Raw genomic sequence first — 25625 nt, 5'->3', positions numbered from 1 at the left:
CATGCATGCATGTGTACATACACATGCACACACACACACACACACACACACACACACACCTCCCAAAAAGAACCCAAATCTCAGAACATAGTCACTTGTTGGACATAGTGTGAGAATCTAACCTAAAACAATCTCCCATAAAAATACCACCTCTCCAGCTGTTTGGCAAAACTGTCAAGTATATTGCCTCCTATGCTCCAAAACAATCTTAGTTTCTTCTCCTCAGGTCTTGTTTGCATTCTTCTTGTCAAAGTTGAGGATAGTCTTTAAGAGAGAACAGCTGGTCTCTGCTGTCTTGCTCTGAAGCCCCTCAGGAAGTCGGAAGGAAAACTGCCATAGGTGATATTTGGAATATATAATTTTTGGTACAGCAAGAATCAGAATATATGACAGAATGAAACCCCCTTAGGCTGAAGTTCAACTTCAGATGAATTAATTTCCAGCACCACAAAGGAGATCTAGGCTGTAATTTTTAACTAGATTCTACTGAAGACTATTGTTAGGGGAGATTGCTTTCCTGTTTTCTGGAAAAAAATCAAACAAACAAACAAACAAACAAAAAACCCTTTAAGGGCCCAAAGACCCTGTCAGGGAGCAAGAATTCTTATTCCCTTTAAGGGCCATTCTAGCTGGACTAAGAATCAAATTGACATGAGACAGATAAACAGGAGACAAACCAATTTAATAGCATACGTATGGGGAATTCCATACAGACATGTAAAGTCCAAAGACAGTCAGGCAAAGTGAGGAATATAAGTCATCCTGAACTAAGGAGAAGAGGGTAGGATTCTGGGATTTCTGAAGAAAAAAAATGCATTTCTCAGGGACGATAAGAAAAGCAAATGTTTGGTAATTAGATGTTTAACCTGCCATACAGATGGGTCATGCATAAAATTTATCTCTGCTAATAACATTTATTCTGGGAAAGATCCCAATTTAGATTCTTCTATGTAGTTAAGGGAAAGGCAGAAGTTTCTCTTCAGCCCCTAGAGTCTCAAATGCTTTCAGCTCAGAATAATCTTCATGCCATAGTGGCCATCTTGGAGTGGCTTTCCCTTTGCCCCTACATTTCTCTCCTATGACACTTACCTGAAGTTTCACATGTTAAAAGTTGAGCTGGTAGGTTGTTTCAACTCACTGAGCTAGTCTCTTAGTCCTAACAATGGGTCAATTTAGTCAAACTCATTTCAGAAGGCAGTAATGCAGGTATATTCTCAGGACCTGAACCAAAATCAAGAGTCAGACACCCAACCCACTGAGCCACCCAGGCCCCCCAATGTCAATCATTATTCTAAGTTGTTTCATTTTTGACAAATTTTGCAACAGAGATACCATGAACTTATATGGCTCTTGTTAGACATGAGTAGTATAAGCCTTACATTTATATTGTGTGTCAACTAAAATAAAACAGAAAAGTGTTACATTTAATGCATAACTCTAGGGACAGTTTTATTTTAATTAATCCAACAATCTTAAATTAGCTTTAGTATCATATGTTGTCCCAGATCACATAAGCTTGAAAAAACATATGTGTTAGGTTCTATCTTTCTGAGTTTTAAATACCCTTACAAGCACTTAACTTCAAACCAACTAAATAAAGCTCTTTTACAAATTAATTTTAGCAATATCATCCAGAGACAGAGAAAATACCTCATATTTACAACATACATGGATACACACAAGCCCACACAATTACACAGACAAGATGCAAACATAATCTTAATTTTGTTTCTACTAATATTTGTGGAGAGGACATTATAGGCCCAATTTTTAAATACTTCCATTTATTTATTTATTTATTTATTTATTTATTTATTGTCAGTCTCAGGACATCATAGCTGTGTTGACATCTCAAAGACATATGATTTATAATTGTAAGGGACAGAGAATGAATGCAAAAAAAAATTTTTTTAGCATTTCAGGATTATTTCTATTTAACCTTTACCGTTTTTTTTTTAAAGTTACAGAACAACTTTGTCCTAATATCCTCATCTTTTATAATATCTACAAACATTTTGAGAGGAATAGGTGAGGTTTGGATATTGGTAAAGATAGGCAGGCTTTAACTTGTTTCTAGAGTTGTAGTTCTGGTTTTATAGAAATTAGTGAAATAAAGACAGTTGTTCCTAGTTGTCCAAAGACCTAGATTTCAGCCTGGATATCAAGGGACTGGCCCATCTGTTTAACTCTGCTTCTTTATATCAGGGAGAATTTTTTTTTTAATGTTTATTTATTTATTTTGAGAGAGATAGGGAGTATGTGTGTAAGCAAGCAGAGAAGGGGCAAAGAGAGAAAGAGAGAGAGAATCCCAAGCAGGCTCCATGCTATGAGCTCAGAGCCCCTGTGGGGCTTGAACTCACAAACTGTGAGATCATAATCTGAGCCGAAATCAAGAGTTGGATGCTTAACTGACTGAGCCACCCAGGTGCCCCTGTATCTGGGAGAATTTTAACTAAAATTAGAACCAAAAGATCTATGTCTTTGTAAAGTCTGTATAAAGCATTTTAACAAAATCCTTTTTCTGCATACACAACTTTAGCTTCTATTTGCCCTTGAATATTGGTCTTTTACAAACCATGTGTAAGAGGGCTTAGGAGAAATTTTAGTCATTTATTTCTTCAGTGAAGGGAAGGCTGTGAATATAGTCAAATAATATTTCTAATTGCTCTGAAAAATTCAGTAGGATCTTTTGAAAGGAGAGATAATTTAAAAGATCTGCTGCTATCCAGGGGACATGATTGCTTTTGTGGTGTGTGAAGGGCTAGGAAACTCTTGCAAGGGACATTGTGTAAGAATGCATTAGGCTGGCAGAGCCTGATTATAGAAGCCTGGAAAATAGGAGCAAAGGGAGCCTTATGGCCAGTCTTGGGTGCTTTCGTTAAATTCATTTTCTGGCTTTCAACATTTACAGGAGCAATTTGTATACTTTGAACCTAGAGATTTGGCCAGAGTGATCTCTGTCAATCTTGTAGGGAAAGGGAAGTTAAAACAGGGAGATGAAGCCAGATTTTAGGAAGGAAAATTTGCATTGGATGTGGACATTTCTTTCTGTCTTATGTTTACTTTCAGTTCTTTTATCTTGTCAAGAGAGTCCCTAAGGTTAACCGTTATACTGGTAAGACAATTGAGAGCTTTTTATAAAATATATATATGTATTTAAAATATAGCTAATTTAAAGAATCCGTCATCTGGCCATTGATTACTAAGATCTATACAGAACAACTTTATTTTTTTTTATTTTTTTATTTTTTTTAATTTTTTTAACGTTTATTTTTGAGACAGAGAGAGACAGAGCATGAACGGGGGAGGGGCAGAGAGAGAGGGAGACACAGAATCGGAAGCAGGCTCCAGGCTCTAAGCCATCAGCCCAGAGCCCGACGTGGGGCTCGAACTCACGGACCGCGAGATGGTGACCTGGCTGAAGTCGGACGCTTAACCAACTGCGCCACCCAGGCGCCCCTATACAGAACAACTTTAAATAGTAAGCTTTTTATTGGCTTAACCAAAGACACAAGAGGTGTCCAGAGAAGGCATAGATCTAAAAGTTTACTTCAGAAATTAGTCGAAGAAAGCAAAGGCCTTCATTACACAAGCAGTAAGGATGGTGTAGAGAAAATAGTGTCTTGTCTCTCATGAAAACATGACAGGCCTCCTACCATTGACCCACTAATCTGTGAGCAGATGCTTAGTTTTCCAGCACTAATCAAGCAACAAAGGTTGAGATGAAATAGGGTACTATGGGTTGGAAGCTCTCATGATAAACACCTGTGAGAATTGGCTCAGCTGGACAGAGAGAAGGAGATGTAGATCCCCAGTCTATTTGGCCACCAAGTTGCACCCCAGTAAATGCACCATTCAGATGGTGAAGACCAAAGAGAATGTTCTCATTGGTCACAAAGCCAAATTCTTAAAACATAAAACAAGGCAAAAGGAAAAATCTAATAGCTTTATCTAAATCTTGGTTCTCTTGGAGCCAAACTAATACCCAGGAGGGATATGTCATGGGGTTGGGGACTGTGTGTTTTTTTGTAGCACACCTCATTGTGCAGAAGTTTTCTTAAGGTTGGTGGGTGACCTAGTGTCAATCTAACTCATTTGATGATCAACTTATCCTATCACGGAAATCTTCTTGAGGTGGTGAGTGCTCTAACAGTTTTTAAGTGCTCAACCCATGCCCACCAACTTTGCAGCTTTGGCTATGTCCATTAGCAACTGACGACACACAACATAAAAGACACAGACAAAAGAAAACATACACCATCTCTGGAAGGAAATGGAACAGTAAATAAACAGTACTCTACCAAATTTAAGCAAAGAGTTGCTAGGCCCAAGGAACTCATTCCAAATATTTTTTCCAGCTAATCGAAATGTAGAAAGAGAGAAAAAGGATTCTCACCACTTTCACTCCAACAGAGTCTGCAGCGAGAGATTCTGGGAGGCTGACAAGGTAAGAAATCTCATCTTCTGCCTGCTATATGTCAGATGTCCCAAGGATCTCTCAGCTGCAGCAGTGGCTGGGGCAAGTGGTATCCAGTGAATTAAAGTATCCCACTGCATAAGCTAACTGTTAGGGGGCAAGGATGCTTGTCACCTTCAAGGGTTCTTCTAGCCAGACTAAGAATCAAATTGACAAGAGATGAATTAACAGGAGAAAATAAAATGTAATTTCATACATACAGAGAATCCCCACAAACATGGAAATTCTAAATACAGTCAGGCCAAATGAGATATATATGCCATTCTAAACTAAGGAGAAGTAGGTAGGGGTCTGGGACTTCAGACGAAAGAAATACACCTCATAGGGCAGTAAGAATAGCAGATGTTTGGTAATTAAATGTTTGCCCTGCCAGACAGATGGGCCACTCAGATAAAATTTACCTCTGCTGATAATCCTTATTGTGGGAAAGATCTCCAACTTAGATTCTTCTACGTACTTAAGGGAGGAACAAAAGTTTCTTGTGAGCCTGTATTGTCTTGATTGCCTTCAACTCAGAATATTTTTCATGCCAAAGTGGCAATCTTGGGGTGGCCTACCTTTGGCCCCTATAACCCTGACCTATTCTTTTTTTTTAAGTTTACGTTTTCAGTAATCTCTACACCTAACATGGGGCTCAAACTTATGACCATGAGATCAAGAGTTGCATGCTCTTCTGACTGAGACAACCAGGTGCCCCAACTCTGACCTATTCTTAAGCTTCACCCTCCACAAAGGGTACAGCCTCAGTTCTCACCCTTAAAATTCTCTAGTCAGCCCCACTCTCTTGGAAGTACAGGTCTATCTGCAATTTTGCCAAACTGAAACATGTAAAATTTTCCCTCTCTGCTGTCAGAACTCACCTTCTCCTTTGTACTAGCATTATAAAGGTTTAAGGACATGCCACTTTTCCATGGGATGCGGCTAGGCCCATTCATGGGTTGATTAGGACAATTACAGAAATCAACAATGCATTTCCAAAAATGTGGCTTTATTTGGATTTAAGTTAAACAATGCATGGAACATCAACAGTCCAAAAAATAATGTCCTGTAACAAATCCAGTCAAATATCTTGTCAGAAGCTTTCCTTCATCATGAGGAAAGAGAACATAAGGCCCGACAATACTAAATTGGTGTTAATGTGTCCAAACTCTGCCTTTTAAATTCTACATTTATCAGGAACAAAGTATTCATAGACTGACACCCTTCCATAGACCACACTTTGAGATGTACTACTGAAATATCCTTATCTCCTCTAATCAAATACACGGGCAAGAGCATGCACAAATACACACACACACACACACACACACACACACACACACACACACACACTCACATATTTCCCAAGAATGAACAACATTTTTTAGGTCAAGGGCAGATTATAGGGGAGAAATTCCAGTTTAGGAGGGACAGATTCACATAATTCCCATTACTAAATCAAGGAATTAACATCTCAGTTTGAAAAAGGACTGTCTCACTGGTTCAGAAATTCCCTACGAACAGTGTTCTCCAAATTGTTTTCATATCATGGCACACATAGAAAATGATATCTGCAGATCATTTTGAAGTGTGATACTATGAATAAACATATTCTTATCATTTGATAATTCAACTCATTCTCCTTCCCCAATCTCCCTTGTTGTATGTTTGTATGTATACTGTAGGGGCCAAGAAGAGATTGCCCCAAGATGGGCCACTTTGGCATGAACATTATTTTGAGTTAAAAGCAATTGAAACTCACCAGATTTAGGAAAAGCTCTTTACCTCCCCCTCAACTACCTGCATGTATTAGGAAGATAGCTATTGACAGAGGTTCCTTTTTACTTAAGAAACTTATCCACATAATAGGGCAACCTTTGTTTTCCAAACATCTTTCATCTTCCTGCTGATCATCTTCCTCCTATTTGTGTCATCAGGCCCCTACCCCTATCCTTAGCGCATATAAGCATCATGTTGCCTGTCTTTAGAATTTCCATGTCTGTGTGGATTCCCTGTATATATGTATCCTATTAAATTTGATTTTCTCCTGTTAATCTGTCTCATGTCAATTTGATTCTCAGTCTGCCTGCAAGGACAGATTTTGAAGGGCAGAGCAAATTCTTCCTCCCCAACAGTTGGTGTCATTGGTGATATTTTTAACTCCCTGGACACTGCTACATCTGAGAGATCCTTAAATCTGAAATACCAGCAGCAGAAAGTAAGATTTCTTAACATGTCAGCCTCCTGGAGTCTCTGTCTCCAGAATCTGATAGAGCAAGAATGGTAAGAGTCCTTTTTTCTCTTTCTTAATTTAGATTAGCAGAAGAAAATATTTGTGGAAGTAGTTCCTTGAGCTAAGCAATTCTGGTTAAATTTGGTAGAGTACTCTTTGATTACTGATCTATTTACTCCCACAGATAGACTTTGTTTTCCTTTGTTTGTGTCTTTTATGTTGTTTGTCATCGGTTGCTAAGGGACATCTTGGAAGCCAATGCTGCAAAATTGGTGGGCATGAGTTGAGCACTTAAAAGCTGTTACAGCACCCACCACCTCAAGAAGATGCCTGTGATAGGATAAGTTGGTCATCAAATGGATTGGATTGGCACTAGGTTACCCACCAGAATACTTCGTGTAACAAGGTATACTATAAGACAGCACACAATCCCCAACCCATGGTACATTCCTCTTCAGTATTAGTTTGGATCCAAGAGAGCCAAAGTTTAACCAAGGCTGTTAATGTGCATATATTTTTCCTTTTGCCTTGTTCTATGTTCTAAGAGCTTAGCTTTGAAACCAATGAGAACATTCTCTTTGTTCTCCACCATCTACATGGTGCACTTACTGAGATGCACCTTGGTGGCCAGTCCAACAGACTGGGGATCTAACTCTGATTCTCTCTGTCTTTCCCCCGTTTTCCCACCATGGTTGTGCCAGCTTTCTGGGGTGTTTACCATGACGTTCCAGTCCATGGGAACTTTGTCATCTCAACCTTCATTGCTTGATTAGTGCTGGAAAGTCCCATTCCAGGATCACCTACCCAGTGTCACAGATTAGCACGTCTATGACTGGAGGTGTCTCACATTTTTATGGGAGACCAGAAACACCTTTTTCACTACAACATCCTTACCACCTTTGCAACAAACGCTTTTGCTTTCTTAGACTAATTCTGAAACTAAACTTTCAGATCCTCGGGTTGCATCATCTATGCCCCCTTTGGATGCCTCTTCTGCCTGGTTATGCCATTAAGGTTTATGGGTTTGAGTCACGATTTATAGATCCTACTTGTCAATGGCCAGTAGAAGGATCCTTTAAATTGCCTTTATGTAAAAGAAAATATTCTTTAAAGAGAACTTTTAATTGTGTTATTAGTATAATGGCTAGCCTTAGGGACCCCTTGACAAGATAAAATCACAGAAATTAGACTTAAGACTTAAAAATAAATATCCGGATCCAACATAAATTCCCCTTAAAATCTGGCCTCATCTGACTGTTTTAACTTACCTTTTCCTACAAGATTTACAGGGAACACTCAGACTTATTCTCTAGGTTCTCAGTATACTGATTATTCATGTAAATGTTGATAGCCAGAAAATAAAAAGCACTTGAGACTGTCAATAAGGCTTGCTTTGCTCATATCTTTCAGGGATGAATAATCAGGCTCTGCCAGCTTTAGCAATTCTTATGCAATTCCCTTTGCAGAGGTATCCTAGACACCCCCCTCTCACCTGAAAAAGAATTTGAGTCTCCTGGACATTAGCAAAATCTTTTAAATTACCTTCACTCTGAAAACATCCTAACAAACTTAGAAATTTGGAAGGTTAATGACTATTCACTACCCACTTTACAGAGGAAACAGGACCAAAATTTTTTTCTAGGCACTCCTATAGAAGACCTGCAAAAGGCCAATATTTGGAGAGTAATACAAGCCAAGGTTGAATTGTGTATCCAGAAAGGAGGCTTTTGTTAAAATGCTTCATACAGACTTCAGACTTCACAAAGATAAAAATCTTTTGATTCCCATTTTAGTTAAAAATATCCCTAATATTAAAAAGCAAATTTAGTTAAAAGAGCAGGCCAGTCCCTTGATATTTAGGCTATAATCTAGTTCTTTGGGGGATCAGAAATAACTCTTTGTCTTACAAGTCTCTACAAAACCAGAAACAAGTTGAGGCCACCTATCTTTACCAATTCCCCAACCATGCCTATTTATCTTACATAATGTTTGTGGATATTATGAAAAATCAAAATATTGGAACAAAATTGTTCATACTTAAGTAGGGAAAAAGGTAAATTTTAAATTGCAATTACCCTGAAACTCTAAGAAAAAAATTACATTCTTTCTCCGTTCCTTAAAATTATAAATCTAATGTCTCTGAAATACAAACGCAGCCCACCATTGTCTAAGACTGAAAACAAAAAGAACTGCTAGAAGAGCTCTTATGTCCAGACATTAACATCTCTCATAAAAAATATGTACCAAATCTCCACCTTGGAGAAAATGTGGATACTTGTGCATTTGTGATGTAAAGTTCCTACCCCTATTTTCTCTGGGACCAACCTTTTTCTGAAAGGAAAAAAAAAAAGAGGGGAGGTGTTGGAAATTGGGCCTTTAATGTCCTTGAGAAGAAAAGCTAGTAAAAACAAGATAAAAGGTACCAGCCTGATGTCCAAGGCTGGATACTCCCCTTGCATACTTTTAGCTTCTGTAATCTTGCTTGCCTCCTTTGTCCACCAACTGCCTGCCTGGCACCACTGATAAGTGCCCCCTCCCCTTTTTCTTTTGTCTCTCAACCCCCTACAATCCCAGCCATAAAAGGGGGCCTGCCAATGCCAAGGTTCAGGGCTCAGGCTTTGGAGGTGATTCCGCTGGGCCGGCACCAGTGCGCAATAAACAGTCTTTCCTGATTCCCCGAGTGTGTGTGGCTTGTCTCTTCCTGGGCACCGAGTATTTGCTGTAACATCCTTTCAACAAATATCAGTAAGAACAAAAGCTGTAAGTTTAAATTTTTTCTAATCCTATACATTATTGTCTGGGTCTTAATGATTGGAAACCAATAATCTTCAAAAACTCCTGAGGTGTTGTAAATGGGGTGGACCAAGGGATCTCCATGGTCCAACACCTAATGGCCTTCTGGACAACATGTCCAATATTTGACAGCACGGGTAGCTGTGGCCAAAATCTGAGTTAGCCAAACTAGGGCATTGTCTTTCCTACCTAGGGAGAAATAAGACATGATTAATGCATAGCACAGAATGAATGTAGATGTTATGGGTTCTTTTTTCCTAAAGAAATATTTTAAGTCCTGCATAGGGTGGCTTTCCCAGTGTGGGGATGTTCAGTGGTCTCTTCTTCTCTCTGCTCCTTTTCTGCATATGGGCACCATTTAACTCTTGTATGGCATATCCATGGTTTCACTCTGTTTAATTTTGAGGAGGAATGGGCTGTTAGTAGGACGGCTTAATGTCCAGTCCATTTTTCAGTTAATTGTTGGTCAGGTCCATGCTCTACCAAGTGTTTAACAAGACCTTGTCCCCAGGTTGAAACAGGTTCAATGTTTCTCCCAGCAAGGGGGCTGTCCTAGAGGAAGCAAACATATGAATAAGGGTTAATATTTGGTTCAAATGTTGTACATATTGTTTAATTTTTATTTCTCCCCTATCTGGGTGAGAAGAGGCAGAATACAAGAGGTCAGGGATGGTCTCCCTTGTGCAATTTCATAGAGGCTCAATCTGAGCCTATGTCTAGGTGCCACCCTTAGATGCAGAAGGGTAAGCAGTAGCACTCTATTCTATGTTAAATGAGTTTCTTGATACAACTTTGCAATGGTCTTTTTCAAAGTATGGTTCATTTTCTCTGTTTTTCCCATTGACTGTGGTCTCTATGAAGCATGGAGTTTCCATTTTATTTGTAGCATTTTACTCACTTGTGGAGTGACTTCAGAAATGCATGAAGGCCCATTATCACTCTGAATGGAGTTTGGTAGGCCATACCTGGATATCAAATCCTTCAGGAGAACTGGGGCTATTTCAGAAGCTCTTTCCATTTGTCTGCAGAGAGCCTCGACCCACCCAGGAAAAGTACCCACAAACACAAGTAAGTACTTAAAATTTCTTGGAGCCTTAGGCATTTGGGTAAAATCCACTTGCCATTCTTCAAAAGGGACGTGCCTGAATACTGGACTAGCGTGCTCCGAGTCTTAGCATTGTTCCAGACACACGAGAGGCAATAGAAAGTTATTCACTGTTCAGTCTTTTGGAGACTTGGTTCACATGAATGAGGGTGTACTATATCCAGTAGGGCATCTTGTCCACAGTGGGTGCTCTCATGCAGATGTTTAAGGACCGAGTGAACAAGCCCTTCTGGTAAGAGAATCAGACCATGTATATTGACTCTCCAAGTAGAGATGTCATCTCATTTAGTAAAACCCCAGTTGTGGGTATGCTTTTCATTGACCTCAGTGTAGCAGGGTTTAAATCCACTTAAGTCAGGGCACCTGGGTGGCTCAGTTGGTTGAGCATCTGAATTGGGCTCAGGTCATGATCTCATGGTTTGTGAGTTCAAGCCCCACATCAGGCTCTGTACTGACAGCTCAGAACATGGAGCCTGTTTCAGATTCTGTGTCTCCCTCTCTCTCTGCCCCTACCCTTGTCACATTCTGTCTCTGTCTCTCTCAAAAATAAATAAACATTTTAAAAAATCCACTTAAGTCAAAACTAGGGATCAGTGCTCCAAGGAATGGTCGAGTTCTAATTGCTGTTGTCTGGCTGCTTTATTTGCAGCTTGGTTCCATTTTGCTTCGTAAGAATTGGTCTGCTGACAGCCTGGGCAATGCACAATAGCCACCTCAGATGGTAATGCCTCTGCTTCTAACCAAGCCAAGATTTCCAGAGAAAACTTAATGTCCTTGTTCCTGGAAGTGAGGAACCCCCTTTCTTTCTTTCATGGGCATGAACTATCATAAAGGCATATTGACAAATTGTATAAATGTTCACCTTTTTTCTTGAAGTTAGCTGCAAGGCTGAGCTCAATGCAATCAGCTTGACCTTTGGGGCAGAAGTCCCTGGGAAAATAGCCTTAGCTTCTATTACCTGTTCCATAGTAGCTATGGCATACCTGGCTTTTCATTGGTCATTTTCCATGAAACTGTACTGTCACTGAACAGGTCCCAATCCATATCATGTAGAGGCTGATCTGTTAAATCCATCCTGCTTGAGAAAACAGTCTTGAGAATCTCCAAACAGTCATGATCTGCCTTTGAGTCCTCTGCTATTGGAAGCGAAGTGGTAGGATTTAATATTCCTGAAAATCTTAGGGTTATGTTACATTAGAATTATCCAAGAGAACTTCTAGATATTTGCCTTTGTGCTCTGCAATAATCCAATAACTTCCCTTTTGCTCCAGTAATGTTAAAACTTGATGTAATACAAATACAGTTATGGGCTGTCCCAAAGTAAACTTTTCAGCTTCTTTGAGTATGTCACAGGTAGCTACCCCTGCTCAAAGATATGGGGGCCAACCTTTTATAGTTGCATCCAATGGCTTACTAAAATAGGCAGTGAGTTGGGAAGTAGTCCCCAATATCTGAAGCAACATTCCTAGTCCTAGACTCTTTCATGAACATATGGCATAAAAGATTTATTTGAATTCAGCAGGCCCAGGGCAAGAATTGTCATCAGCGTTTCTTTTAATGCATTGAAAGCTTTTTGGCATCCAGATATCCAAATCATAGGGTCTGAGTCTGTTTCTTTAAAACATTTATTAAGGGGCCTAAATATGAAGGCAAAATTAGGTATCCAAATATGACAAAAACTTTCCATTCCTGAAAATCTACAAAATTGCCTCCAATTTGTGGGTATTTTGATGTTCACAATGGCTTGTTTCTGATCCATCATTAAGCTATGAATCCTTTGACTTAATTGGAAGCCCAAGCAGGACACCTGTTGTTTATATATCTGGGTCTTTTGAAGAGATACTTTATACCCCCAGTTTGCCAGGTGGTTTAACATCAGGATTAGATTTGAGAGACAGTGTTCAAAATGAGGGCTGGTATTATCAAATCATCCATGTACTGGAGGAGTATCCCTTGATCTAACTGTAGTGTTCTTAAATCTTTGGACAGTACCTCACCAAGTAAAGTGGGCAAATTCTTAAACCCTTGAAGTAGTATGGTTCCAATAGTATTGGGAAATTGTTTTAGTTTTTGGATCTTGTCATTCAAAGGCTAACAATAGCTGAGATTCAGAATCCAATGGGACCCCCCCAAAAAGGCATCTTATAGGTCTATAACAGAACACTAGCCATAATTTTCCAGTGTGATGGTCAAGAGGGCATACAGATTAAGTACAGAAGGGTGAATATCCTGCACAATGTCATTAATTGTCTTAAGGTCCTGCACAAACTGATGCTTGGTAATATGAGGCTTTTAATCCAGAAGTATGGGTGTATTGTATGGCTGGCAGGGTTGGATGAGTCCATGTTTTAAAAACTTAAGTAAGGGGTGACTGGCTTGCTCAGTTGGTTAAGTGTTCGACTCTTGATTTTGGCTCAGGTCATGATCCCATGGTTTGTGAATTCGAGTCCCACATCAGGCTTTGCGCTGACAGCATGCCGAGCCTGCTTGGAATTCTTTCTCTCCTCTCTTCCTGCCCCTTCTCCCACTCGTGCTCATGTGTCCACTTTCTCTCTCTCTCTATCTCAAAATAAATAAACCTAAAGAAAAAACTTAGGTAAAACAGACTGGATACCCTTCAGCACTTCCTGTTTTAAAGGGAACTGTCTCAGGGCACCTGGATGGCGTTGGTTAAACATCTGACTTTGGCTCAGGTCATGATCTCACAGTTCGCATGTTCGAGCCCTGCATCCGGCTTTGTGCCGACAGCTCAGAGCCTGGAACCTGCTTCACATTCTGTGTCTCCCTCTCTCTCTGCCTCTCTCCAGTTTGCGCTCTGTCTCTCCATCTCTCAAAAATAAATAAAAATTAAAAAAAATTAGAGGTACTGTCTCTTATGGACTGTTTTTCATGTTATTTTAATTGTACAGGGACAGGGGTAGCATTCTTTGCTTATCCTGGGATTCCCTCGATCCACAAGGCATTACTTACACTTCATAGGTTTTAGGTGGAAACAGGTCTTCGTTTATGTCCTGTTGAGTGAGGAGCAACTCGAAATAAAGAGCTTGCTCGGGAGGCACCTGTCAGTGGAACTGCTGTTGTTTTGGCAAGAATGTTGTCTGGGCATTTAATTTGCATGGCATGTCTCTCCCCAACAGTGGGATTCAGCAATCAGGTACAGACAAGAAACTATGTTTTGATATCTTTCCCCCCATTTGATGTTCTAAGGATTGCAACAACAGATGTCATTGGGGCTGTCTGGTTATGCCTACAACAGCTACAGAACTGCCACTTTCCTTTGTCAACTTTGAATTTAAAACTGAATTAGTAGCACCTGTATTGACTAAGAAGTCAACCAATTGGTTCTCCTCTGTCAGTTGTACCCAGCAGTACTGTGGAGAGATGGAAATCAGTGCCATTCGAGCCATTAGAGCCCTTGGGAGACCTCAATCCTCATCCTAGTCTGGGACTCATGAGATAATCTGCTTTCGAGGTCACTTTTACCTGTTTTTACCTCTTTAAGTTTGGGACACTCTCTTTTCCAGTGCTCTTGTTCCTCCCTGCAATAGGCACAGTGATCAACAGCAGGGTGGCGGGGGCTGGGTGGATCTTCAATTCTTTTGGGTTTGGCCCTTTTGGGAGGTGGTGGAGCTCTGAGAAACAGAGTAGCCTGTTTCATATGCTTTTTATCCCTATAATTGAATGCTTGAAAAGCAACTAAGAAGAGTTCATACCTACTTCTCCCTCGACCTTCTGCACCTTCTTTCCTACACCAGGGACACTTTGTCCAAGAAAGGTCACATTAACCATTCTGAGATTTTTGGGAGCTTCAGGATCCTCATCAGTATATTTTCAATAGGCTTGATAAATCCTCTCCAGAAATTTGGAGGGATCTTCATTTAATTTTTGTTGAATTTCCTAGATTTTAAGACTATTTTGCTTTGGGATTCCTTCCCTCAATCCTGCTAACATACACCTGTGATAATGGTTTGGATAAACCAGCTCTTCATCAACATTTGTGTCCCAACCAGGTTTGACCACTGGGCTTGCCCTGCCAGTAATGGAGTATTACCTGGGTTTTTACCGTACAGATGCCAACCTGCTCATGTGATTTATCAATCACTAGGTGCCACTCATTGGCTGTAAGGAGAAAACAGTCTGCACCTCTGTCCAGATAGGCTTATGAGTGGCAAAAATAATAGTGAATAATTCAGACATTTTCTGAGGATCGTCTCTATAAGTAGGGTTTGAATTTTTCCAATTTAAAAAGTCTGAGGTAGGGGCGCCTGTGTGGCTCAGTCGGTTAGGCCTCTGGCTTTGGCTCAGGTCATGATCTCGCAGTTTGTGAGTTCGAGCCCCACATCGGGCTCTGTGCGGACAGCTCAGAGCCTGGAGCCTGCTTCAGATTCTGTGTCTCCCTCTCTCTGCTCCTCCCCTGCTCGTGCTTTGTCTCTCTCTTTCTCAAAAATAAATAAACATTAAAAAAATTTAAAAAAAAAAGTCTGAGGTAGAGAAAGGACTGTGTGTCCAATAATATCTGGCAAGCAGTCCCTGGGGATTCTTCCCTACAGGATATTGCTGTAAATGAAATTGCTCTGCTCCAAATCAGGGTGTCTCCTGATCAAATTGGGTGCTCTGGTGGGGCTTAATAGGGGAGACCATTCCTGACCCTAGAGCCTAACTAGGTAGGGGAGAAACTGGGGCAGATGGGGCTCTGTGATTATCTATGGTCGGGGCCAGTAGAATTCAGGGGGCAGGGGAGCTCAAAGATTGTAGCAAGATGAGTTCCTCATTTTATTTTTCCTCACGAGGCCTACTGTCTTCACATACATTAACCTCTGGCTTTCTTTGCATCATGAGCTAAGAGCCTTTATGTGCTGAATCTTTATTATATAACACCATAAAAGCCCAAACATATAGAATTTTATCCCATTTACCAGATGTTTGACAGAATAATTCTAATTGGAGGGTAGTATGACAATTTGAAGACCCAAAGGCCATTTTTCTCCTGATTCTAGTGCATCCATGGGCCATGTGGTGTTGCAGTAAAAAGTCATCTTCTTCTTAGGGATAGCCTTACAGTAATATGTAGACCATGCTGCCAAAATGCACCCCAATGGACTGTCAGAGGGGAGGGAAGTAGCATTTCCCATCCTGGAGAGAGAAGAAAAGAATGAGTAGGAAATGAAAGAAACCAAACTAAACAGAGTACTCTTCCAAATTCCAGAAAAGAAAAGCCAAATTCCTCGGTGAGAGGAAGTGGAGACTACTAGTCTTATACCATGATTTCACATTACTTGGTATCAAGTATTAGACAGGTTAGTCCAAAAGTGGAAATCAGAGGGTTCTGGCAAGCACAGCAATACTACTTACCCAGGAGAATGAAGCTGGGTGCTTCCCAAATCTGTTTCTCTTTTCAAACTATATGTGAAGTGGCAGCTGCATCAGCAAGGGGAGGATGGGGAGCTTCCCTGAGGCAAATGGTCTCTTCAGCTTCTACATTTTGGCCACCCCTCTGAGGCAATCCAACCATTGGGAGGGGTCAAGGCATTTACTTGATCAAGAGTCTGTGAATATGGTCCCTAAACAAAGCACCATACCCTTCCTGGCTGGCTTGCCCAAAACTATTATCGATCAATCTATCATAGTCACTAACTTGGGGTATATGAGCCCTGGAATGCTGCCATGGCCAACTGCTCCATCCTGGGAAATCCTGAGGGGGCTGGACAAATCAAAAGCATAGTTCCTGGCTGAGTTTGACAATTCTGTTGCCGAACAAACTCTGATAAAAGTCATTGCAAGAGGGGCGCCTGGGTGGCTCAGCTGGTTAAATGTTTGACTCTTGATCTCAGCTCAGGTCTTGATCTCAGGGTCATGAATTTAAGCCCCCCACTGGGCATGGAGTCTACTTAAAAATAAAACAAAACAAACAAACAAACAAACAAACTCATTGTAAGAGAAGCCAATAGCTCAAGAGATGAGGGTTTGGAAAAGAGAAAGGGAGAAATTTATTTTGGGTGCTGGCAACCAGAGATGGTGACAAGCTCAGGCCTTAACAGCAAGATGGACACCTAGAGTTTTTAAGGAGAGAATGGGAGGGGGGCACATGCAAGAGAGCAGGCAGAGAACACATGATATGTGGGCTTGTATGTCTTCACTGGTGGTCATGGGCAGGGAAGGGGACCTGTGGAGTGTGGTCTTCCAGGCATTCCATTGCTATCAGGGCTTTTCTGATAGTAGTTGGAATATTCTGGTCATTGCAAAATCTCTTCTTCAATGCCTCAAGAAAGTGCAATAAGAAATAAGAACAATGTATTTTAGTTAGAGCATGGGCTAAGTGGTCTTGTCTATTTCTGGTTTTAACTGTTGAGGTCTATAGTTGAGCAAGAAGACTTGCTGACAAACTGACATATAGCAAGCTGATAAATTATATTGTTGTAAGCAGAATTTATCTTTTCTACCCTACCTAAACCCTCCAGAATTCAAAACTCTCAGTGAGTATACTTATAATTTAATGGCAATATATTTATTTGCACAAATTCAATAAGAATCAGTTCTTGTAACAGGATACAATTGGAAACATTGGTTATATCAACAAGGCTTTGACTGGCATGTCATATCTGGGAAAGACATGCATGGAATCAGATATGACCAGACAGCTTTAAGAAACTAAGGTTGACTCTATGGAGCCAATAAAGCCCCTTGGAAATCTCAGCTTGATCCCTTGTTTACAGAGTTCCCAGCAGCCTTACCAGATGAGTAAAGAAGGTCACTTCTTGGCAGGTCCAGGAACCTTAGGATATATTGGGACCTCTAGAAGAGGATTCATGAAAATCTGTAGGCATAGCAGGTGAAGTCTGGCAAGTATTTGGCCCAAGTTTTGGCTTGGCTTCTGGCTTTAAGAGGCTATTAAAAGTTCAGGGGTGCCTGGGTGGCTCAGTCAGTCAAGTGTCCCACTCTTGATTTTGTCTCAGGTCATGACCTCACGGTTCGTGAGTTCAAGTCCCACATTGGGCTCTACATTGACAGTACAGAGCCTGCTTGGGATTCTCTCTCTCTCTCCCTCTCTCTCTGCTCTTTCCTTGCTTGTGTGTGTGTTCTCTCTCTCTCTCTCAAAATAAATAAGTAAACTTAAAAGTTCAATCTATAGGGGTGCCTGGATGGCTCAGTCAGTGGAGGGTCTGACTCTTGATTTCAGCTCAGGTCATGATCCCAGGGTTGTGGGACTGAGCCCTGCATTAGGCTCCACACTGAGTGGAGCCTGCTTAAGATTCTCTCTCTCTCTCTCTCTCTCTCTCTCTCTCTTTCTCTCTCTCTCTCTCCCTCTGCCCCTCTCCTCTGCTCACCTGCTCTCTCTCTCTAAAAAAAAAAATGATAAACTTAGAATAAAGTTCAATCTATAAATTTTTATAAAAAGCTTCAGCAAAGTAGGTTTTAAAGAGCCTATATGGTCAACCACTATTCTTGCTGCACTTACATAAATTATCAGGCCAAGTGTTTTTGGAACTAGACATATTTCATTAACAAATTAATATTAATTTGGCTATTTTTGGTAGAAAGGAGGGTGATTATATGGAGAGAGAAATGTTTTAATAACACACCTGTGTAAATATGAGATTCTAAAACTGTTTATTATAAATTAGACTAGATCCTGATTTTTTCTAGTTTCCTCCAATGTCTAGCTACAACTCTCCAAACTTTAATTTTTCGCTCATCTTTCTGAGTTGGATACATTTGAGAACTAAAACTGCCCTTTCTCCCAAAGCCTTGGAAATTAAATATGAACAATTTGATGTCAACTGCAGAGAAATCACTACAACAGCTCATGTATGAGACAATCTTCATGCCTGTTGTTCTGTGGGCCACTCAAACATCACCAGACACCTTTGAACTGCAAACCAGGAAGATCCATCAGATTGTCATTGCCTGCTCTCACTCTATCTAAATATGCTTCCAGCTTGACATCTAGAAATCTCCACTGGCTATACTCAGAATTCAGAAATTGATTTATACTTTGACTCAGTCATCATCCACTGTTTTTCTTTTGTTGCCATAGAAATGTCTTTTCAATACCTGATTTCTTGAACCCCAGGCCTCAATTTGAGAACATGTCTGCATCACTGCCTCCTGAAATGAGTTAAACCGAACTGACCTAGTGACAAGACTAACAGACTGGTTCAATAAAATGAAACATAAAACCAATTGACCAGCTCAAGATTTAATGTGTGAAACTTCAGAGAAGTTTCAGAGGAGGGAACTGTAGGTATCAAGGGCAGGAAGCCCCAAGATGGGCGACTTTGACCTGAACTTTATTTTGAGTTAAAAGTGATCGAAACCCAGGAGATTAGAAAAAGCTCTTCATCTCCTCCTCAACTGCTTGGACCAGGAAGAAAGGTATTAACAAAGATTCCACTTTACCTAAGAAACTTATCTACATAATAAAGCAACTTTTGTTTTCTCAACATCTCCTTTCACCTTCTTGCTAATAGTCCTTTTCCCCTTTATATCCTCAGACTCCTACCCCTCTCCTTAGCTCATATAAGCATCATGTTGCCTGTCTTTGGAATTTCCATGTCTGTGTAGATTCCTCTTCAGTGTGTATGCTATTGAACTTGCTTTTCTCCTGTTAGTCTGTCTCATGTCAATTTGATTCTTAGTCTAGCTGGAAGGATCTTGAAGGGTATAGGAAATTCTTCTCCCCCAACAATGTACATGCAACACATACAAACACATATTTCTGTTGTACATATTGGCAAGTGAGTGAACTAAATTTTGAATCTTCTGATGTGGGGAACAAAGGCAGAAAGAAATGTAGATACAATTAAATTTCCTCACTGCCTACAGCCCATTGACAAGTCCTTGAAACAAGCAGAATGAGCTTCCTGTGGGAGCTCAGCTGCCTTGCTGTTGACATTTTGCTAAGGGCAAAAGGCAGTCTTAGCCCAACCCCCCAGGATCCTGTGAGTCTTCTTTAGCATATGAAAATCCCCTTGGAAACTTCATTTAGCTCTACTTCCCCAAAATGTATTTTAGCAATCATTCTCCAAACACATGGCCTGCTGAGCTGATATACATCTGAAGGGTCTCATGAGGAAGGTTTTACTAGACAGCAGTAAGTGACATTATCCTAACAAAAGCTAGCCTCTGAAGATCCTGGAAACCTTGTTTCCAAATTCCTTAGAGACTTACACTATCCCTAACCCCCTCCCAACCTAAAGGTATATAATCAGTGACCTGTCACAACCCCAATGCAGCTCTTTCTGCCCACAGGTCCCATCCCCGTGGTTTCATAAAACCACTTTTTTTGCACCGAAGACGTCTCAACAATACTTTCTTGACCCTCGGCTCTGAAGCCCAACGTTTTCCACATGACATCAAAAGCCAATGCCTTTTATTTATTTTTTTATCAGAAATTTAAATTGTTCTGAACATGTTTCTGATATGCCCCAATTCGAGAGACCCCCGAAAACAAACCACCAGAGTCCAGAGTCAAAGCCAAGCGGCAAGGGTCGTTTATTGCAGGTTCAAACCCGGACCTCCTCGCACTCGTTGCCGGTGACGCTAAGAGGCCCCGAGCGAGGTTTTTACAGCACTTTTATAGACAGGCACAAACAGGTTATGGGGAAGTTAGGGATTTTTCGAGGTTACAGAGCTGTTATTGGTTGACATTTAAATTTGAACACTCAGCAGAACTTGATTGGTTCCCGCCTTTAGGTCAAACCACAACCGGGCACGCCCTGGCTGGTTCCAGGAACGGCGGAGAAGGGGGGGTGGGGTCTTTTTTTGCGGTTGTGGGTACACCTGATAATTTTTTTTAGTCTCTCATTTCTTAGCCTCCATTCACACAAGAACATCTTGGTATCAGATCTCTTTTTATTATTTCACTAATATAAAAGAAATACCTGTTATTTGTGGAAACTGTATGTAAATCTGATTGCAAGGAGAGTTTATTGAGGGTTAAGCTGAAAAAAATAAGAGGAATAAGGAGGAGAAGGGCGAGTGGGGAGTGTTAGAGATGAGGAGGCAGAGACAAAATAAGAAATCTTTCAAAAGCTCCTTCAAGGAGTCAGGCATAGGGGAGAGTTCCTGGTATATACCTACAGGGTTGAAAAAGGCAGTTTATGCAATATTGAGTTATATAATGGAATTGGAATATAATACCAAATACTTATATAATTGGAATATAATACCAACAAGTAGTATTTTCTCCAACTATTGAACAGGAACAAACTTTTGCTCTTCCCACCCCCCACCTCCCAGGCCCTGCCAGAAAACAGGAATTGCTGGAATTCCTGGCATACTTTAGTTTCAAAAATTCAGTGTCTTTTTAAAGACTTGCTCTTTATGATGAAAAATCAGCTCTTTAGGAACTCATAGATAAGGAAAGCATGCTGAGAAGGAATATATCAAATTATATATACATAGATATATATTTCTTTTAGAATCTGTAATTGGAAAGATTTTTTTCATTACCTGTTTTACAGGTTTTTCCTCCCTTTTGGTTACAGAATGGGCTTTTTAATTGTCTCATTTATTTTGCCACTCTCAGAAGTCCTTTGGAAACATATTTTTTATTCTATTTCAAATAAGTAATACAAAAGAGGTTCTGGGATTCACTGGGGTCAAACAGGAAATAAAGTACATATAGCAAGATAAATGAATTGAGGATTGAAAGAGTCTTGAATCATTTGATGAACAATAGCTTTCATAATCACCGCTTTGGGACCTTTTTCACACTGATTTCAGCCATCAACTAGTCACATTTATCAGGTCCTGATTCCATGGTGGTTGCATTTTATAACTCAATAGACATCAATATCTTACAGTTCAATAAAATTTGATACAGAGCCTTTACTATGAAACTAGCCCTGTCTAAAACACTGGTGTTATGTGGTTCACCAATCAAATACTGAACTCTTAAATAAAGGCTAGAAAGAAATGACATTTTTTACTTCAGCAAAAGCATAAAATTAGAGAGAGAAATGAGGAACGTAGAATTGAAAAGATAGGACAAAGGGAAAGGGCAAAAATGCAGGGCATGTTGAAACGGAAAAAAATCAGAGTGAAAAATAATTAAAATAATAATATTAAAAATCTGGAGCAATTTCCTATATATAAAATCATAACAGAGAAATGCAATTGTGGGTACAAGTGGAATACTGAATGCTTTTAGCTATATAGACTTTAAGATTCTGGTGGGCAGGTACAGAGGTCTACTTGTCTTGTGGCAGTCCAAGACAAGCCTCGGAATTTCCCTTGCTTCTTAAACCTGCCCCCTACCCATCCGGGGTGGTCTGCCCTTTCTTCCCTCTCCCCTTGCCTTCTCTGTACTAGGGCCAATTTCGACATTTCAGGTAGCAAAGCAACACTAATACCTGGCTGTTCACACAGGACCTCCCTCTTAGCCCGTTATGGCCATCCATTCCTCCTCGGGTGGATCCCTCCATCTTCAAAACAGCCATGGTGCATTAAATCCTTCTTTGTGCTTCAAATTCATTGTTTCACTCAGGAACCTGTAATTCCTCAGGAACCAAAAATATTACTTGCCACCGGGTATTAATGCCCAGTGGGCATGAGGGGCAAAGGCAGAATCACCACAGGAGTTTAGAGGTGGGATGGGCTGGCAAGATTCAGAGGGCTAAAACAAGGTTTTGCAGGGGCAAAACATCTGATTTCTTCCACTCAGGTCATGATCTCATGGTTCATGTATTTGAGCCCTGCGACGGGCTCTGTGCTGCCAGCTCAGAGCCTGGAGCCTGCTTTGGATTCTCTGTCTCCCCTCTCTCTCTGCCCCTTCCCCACTCACACTCTGTCTCTCTCTTTCTCAAAAATAAATAAACATTAAAAAGATTAAAAATGAAAAACAAAAAAAACCCACAAGGTTTTGCAAAAGTTACAATGCTTAATCTAATAAAGTGGTGTTATTCCAAGTGGCCCCCTTCATGGGAATATGCTCTTCTCGGTTCCTGCCCTGGGTTGTTGTCTATATTGAGCCGGTTCAATTTTTCTAAAGGGACTCAAACCAATAATGGATTAAAGATTTAGTTTTAATTCTCTCTCAAAAATCCCAGCGGGGCTGGTGGCTTTGCTATGCAGTTTTATCATGGCTCAGTCTCCTTCTATATTCTTATTTAATCTTAAAGAAATGGGATGGCCCACTGCAATATTTACAGTGAGCCAGAAAAGCAGGATAAGAAGGAGAAGGCATTTATCATCATTTTGAGACACGACTTTAAGGGTACGATTCAGAAGTGACACACATCAGTTCCATTCATACTCAGAATGTAATTGCATGGTCATGTCCAGCAGCAAAGGAGGCCATAAAATGTAACAAATGTAGTCTTAATCTGTATAGCCATATTCATATTGAAAATTGCTGCCGTGAAAGAAGGGGAAAATGGATTCTGGAGCACTATTAGCAGTCTCTGAATAGATGTCTGTAGGTAGTAAGACACACTTGCTACTAACAATTGAGAAGCCTTGTATCCTTTGGCCAGGGTCAGTTTGTGGCTTTCTGTCATTCTCAATCTGCCCTGTGAAAATAATGGATCATTTTTCTCTTACTTTATGTTACTGCTGTTGGGGAACAAGAATTCCTGTCCCCTTCCAGAGTCCTTCTTGCTGGACTAAGAATCAAATGGACATGAGACAGATTCACAGGGGAAAAACAAATTTCATAGCATACATATGGGGAATCCACACAAACATACGAATTCCCTGAACAAACACTATTGAATATGAATTTCTCCTTTTAATCACTCTCATGTTAATTTAATTCTTAGTCCAGCTAGAAGGTACCTTAATGGGGATAAGAATTCTTGCTTCCCAATGGTCAACGCAGGAGAGAGGATACTTTAACTCACTGGACACTGCTCACCCTGGACATTGTTGTAGTTGAGAAATACTTGGGATATCAGACACACGACAGCCAGAAAGTAAGATTTCTTACCGTGCCAGCCTCCCAGAATCTCTATCTGCAGAGTCGATATAGCAAGAGTTGGTAAAAGTACCTTTTCTCTCTTTCTAAATTTAGATTACCAGAGAAAATATTTGTTGAACTGGTTCCTTGAGCTAAGTGACTGGCTAAAATTTGTTAGAGTATTCTTTGTTTATTGATCCCGTTCCTACCAGAGATAGAATTTGTTTTCCTTTGTGTCTTTTATGTTGTTTGTCATCTGTTGCTGAGGGACATCTTGGAAGCCAAAGCCACAAAATTGGTGGGCATGAGTTGAACACTTAAGAGCCATTAGAGCACTGGCCACCTCAAGAAGATGCTGTGATAAGATAAATTGGTCACAGAACAGATTAGATTGACACTAGGTCACCTGCCAACTGTTACTGAACTTCGCCTTGTCCATGCACCTGATGTACAGTAAGCCAATGTCTAAAATGCCCATTTTGAAGCAAAGAGAGTTTTATTGTCAGGAAGACAGCCCAAGAAAAAGGCAGGGGGTCATTCCCAAAGCTGCCTTGCCCTGTTGAGCCTAGAGACAGCTTCCATATGTTTGGGGAAGAAGGTGAATACATGAGAGGAATGTGTGGCATCTCTTGAAACCTTGAGAGACGGCCCCTTGAAATAGTCTGGAGCTATGCATTCTTATGAATAATGCGGTGCCTTTTGGGACTTGGTACAATAAATATGTCAGATAATTTTATTTATTGTTTTTCAGTATATGAAATTTATTGTCAAATTGGGTTCCATACAACACCCAGTGCTCATCCCAAAAGGTGCCCTCTTCAATACCAATCACCCACCCTTCCCTCCCACAACCCATCAACCCTCAGTTTGTTCTCAGTTTTTAAGAGTCTCTTATGCTTTGGCTCTCTCCCACTCTAAACTCTTTTTTGTTTTTTTTACTTCCCCTCCCCCATGGGTTTCTGTTAAGTTTCTCAGGATCTACATAAGAGTGAAAACATATGGTATCTGTCTTTCTCTGTATGGCTTATTTCACTTAGCATGACACTCTCCAGTTCCATCCACGTTGCTACAAAGGGCCAGATTTCATTCTTTCTCATTGACACGTAGTATTCCATTGTGTATATAAACTACAATTTCTTGATCCATTCATCAGTTGATGGACATTTAGGCTCTTTCCACAATTTGGCTATTGTTGAGAGTGCTGCTATAAACATTGGGGTACAAGTGCCCCTATGCATCAGTACTCCTGTATCCCTTGGGTAAATTCCTAGCAGTGCTACTGCTGGGTCATAGGGTAGGTCTATTTTTAATTTTTTGAGGAACCTCCACACTGTTTTCCAGAGTGGCTGCACCAATTTGCATTTCCACCAACAGTGCAAGAGGGTTCCTGTTTCTCCACATCCTCTCCAGCATCTATAGTCTCCTGATTTGTTCATTTTGGCCACTCTGACTGGCGTGAGGTGATATCTGAGTGTGGTTTTGATTTGTAGTTTGCTGATGAGTAGTGACGTTGAGCATCTTTTCATGTGCCTGTTGGCCATCCGGATGTCTTCTTTAGAGAAGTGTCTATTCATGTTTTCTGCCCATTTCTTCACTGGATTATTTGTTTTTCGGGTGTGGAGTTTGGTGAGCTCTTTATAGATTTTGGATACTAGCCCTTTGTCCGATATGTCATTTGCAAATATCTTTTCCCATTCCGTTGGTTGCCTTTTAGTTTTGTTGGTTGTTTCCTTTGCTGTGCAGAAGCTTTTTATCTTCATGAGGTCCCAGTAGTTCATTTTTGCTTTGAATTCCCTTGCCTTTGGGGATGTGTCAAGTAAGACATTGCTATGGCTGAGGTCAGAGAGGTCTTTTCCTGCTTTCTCCTCTAGGGTTTGGATGGTTTCCTGTCTCACATTCAGGTCCTTTATCCATGTTGAGTTTATTTTTGTGAATGGTGTGAGAAAGTGGTCTAGTTTCAACTTTCTGAATGTTGTTGCCCAGTTCTCCCAGCACGATTTGTTAAAGGGACTGTCTTCTTTCCATTGGATATTCTTTCCTGCTTTGTCAAAGATGAGTTGGCCATATGTTTGTGGGTCTAGTTCTGGGGTTTCTATTCTATTCCATTGGTCTATGTATCTGTTTTTGTGCCAATACCATG

The sequence above is a fragment of the Panthera pardus genome, unplaced genomic scaffold (assembly GCF_024362965.1).
Source record: "Panthera pardus isolate Hobbes unplaced genomic scaffold, ASM2436296v1 HiC_scaffold_27, whole genome shotgun sequence".
NCBI classification, from domain to species: domain Eukaryota; kingdom Metazoa; phylum Chordata; class Mammalia; order Carnivora; family Felidae; genus Panthera; species Panthera pardus.
This window is presented reverse-complemented; position numbering follows the sequence as displayed.